The 2,243-nt window shown below is 27.8% G+C and overlaps 1 long non-coding RNA gene across 1 annotated transcript in view; it reads right to left on the bottom strand.

Moving 5' to 3' along the window:
- Window positions 1–1,085: 1,085 nt before the first annotated feature.
- The window catches only part of LOC107882979, a 3,916-nt gene continuing 2,758 nt past the window's right edge, over window positions 1,086–2,243 (bottom strand). The window contains exons 3-5 of the long non-coding RNA XR_003839442.1: window positions 1,594–1,961; window positions 1,219–1,530; window positions 1,086–1,145 (exon numbers count right to left, since the gene is read on the bottom strand). This is a non-coding gene — a long non-coding RNA (uncharacterized LOC107882979). The remainder of the gene's footprint in view (window positions 1,146–1,218; window positions 1,531–1,593; window positions 1,962–2,243) is intronic.

The following is a 2,243-nucleotide window of genomic DNA, read 5'->3' on the forward strand; positions in this document are numbered from 1 at the left end:
TTTTAAAAAAGCACACATGTAAAACATATATTCTTTTCTGTGCTCAAAATCTAAAAGGTTAATGAGGATCTAGCTCCCATATTTTCCGTGGGTAGGCCCCTTAGGGGGAAGCAATTTTTTTTCACTGGAGCTTAGGGGGCGCCAATTTTTTTTTGCACCGGGGCGCAAAATGTCTAAATGTGGCAATGCCAATGTGTGATTTTGTGCACTGTTTAAAAATTCGAATTGCGTATTCGTATAAATTTAGAACTTCTTAAAAAAGTATATTTGGAAAGTATAAAAATAATTATTTAAGAATCAAAATTGCTCTCCAACTCTAGTCTCAAAAGTGGAAGCCCTTATTCAAGAAACTTTAATTTTACTACGCATGTGGCCGTGTCTTCCCACGTCGCCGAAACCCAATTTGCCGACACCCCATTTCGCCGACTATTTTTTACATGTTCCCAATTTGCCGATTCCCAATTCGTCGAATATAAATAATATATAAAAAAAAATAAACATTATATTATACTAGGTATACATTATACAGTATTATATAGTACTAGCTTCCCGACCTTCCTCCGGAAGAAATTATTTTTTTACAATTTAATTTAAAAACATATGACAATTTTTTGGCTATACAAATAATATAATATAATTACATAGGTATTATTGTAGTTATTGTTATAGCTAATTTCTGAAAATTATATATCCTACATTTTGAATTCAACCACTGGAGTGGTAAATTTTATTCTTTTTATTATAGAATAGAGATAAGATAGAAAAAAATGTAACGATAAATTATTTGTTCAATGAATAATATCTATTTCAAATGGAAAAATGTAAGTGCAAACAAATAAATAAATAATTAATAATAATAACAATAATAAATAAATAAACAAACCGGTTGCCTTCGTCTCCAAAATCAAGTTAGATTCTTATATATATAGATTATTATACTAGTTATATAATAAAAGTCAATACAAATTAAAGTTCTTGTAAATAAAAAGAATATAATATACACATTATATTATTATACTAGTTATATAATAAAAGTCAATATAAATTAAAATAAAAAATTATAAACAACAATTATTGTATGTATACCTATATGATATTTTATTATATCTATGTAGTCCAATAATGAAATTTCTTTTGATTCCAATCTAAAATAAAGTACAAAATAACTTACTTATTAACAATCCTACGTGTAAAAATTAACCATTTTATAATATTTACCTATCCTTTGCATTTGTTAATCTTTCTTCAAGTTTCCGAAACTCATTTTACTTAATGGTTTTGGATTACCGTTTTTCTGGGCTGCAATGTCGAGCTCTAAATGTTGTTGTTGATTTTTTATCTCGTTTATCAACAAAAATATATTTGGCTTTGGTCGACTAATAGATCGGTTTAAAGCTGCATGCCAACCTTCTAAGTGGTTAGTTGTCCGTGTCTTATCAATGTTGAAGTGATTCCATATTTTCCGGTTGAATATGCAAGCATCATTATTTAAATATGTATCCACAGAATAGTCCATACGTTTCATTAGGTCTAAAACAAAGTAAATAATATAAGATTTACTAATCAAATTATAATTAAATTGATTTCAATTACTTTCATTAACTGGTGCTTCAGCATGAATCATTGACCAACATTCATCTATTTCTTCAGTAGATACCTACTAGTGCTAACGCACATATTCTTCGAACAGTTTTCTTTACTTCGTCATTATGTGTATACTCGTGCTGTAGTCCAACTTTTTGTACTTGACGCCATATGGATTGCCCAAAATGAAAAAGGCATCCTTTTATTTCTGTATTATATCCAAATGAATCTCTAATGCCAACAATCATTCTTATTTCAAAATAAATTTGAAACGTTTTTGGCTTAAAAGCCAAATCATTTCTCAAGGCAGCTTCTTTAATAATATTGAACATCATTGTATAAGTATTAGTGCTTTTATTCGGTAAAAGAGCATAAACCTAAATATAAATAAATATTTCAAATTATAATGTTTGATATGAATGAATTATTTCATAACATACAGAAAAATGATTCAAAATGTATTTTTTTGATTTTTCGATTTTTTTTTAAGTTTTTAGAAATAAAAACCTAACCTAACACTTACCTATCGAGTATTATATTTATAAATTGTATGGAATAAATCTGATAAACACGATTAAATTGACATGAACATATTGATCGACGTACAAGTATATTATTATTATATACAGTCATAGGCGCACATAGGGGGGTGCTTGGGG

The sequence above is a fragment of the Acyrthosiphon pisum genome, chromosome A2 (genome assembly GCF_005508785.2).
Source record: "Acyrthosiphon pisum isolate AL4f chromosome A2, pea_aphid_22Mar2018_4r6ur, whole genome shotgun sequence".
Classification (NCBI taxonomy): Eukaryota; Metazoa; Arthropoda; class Insecta; order Hemiptera; family Aphididae; genus Acyrthosiphon; species Acyrthosiphon pisum.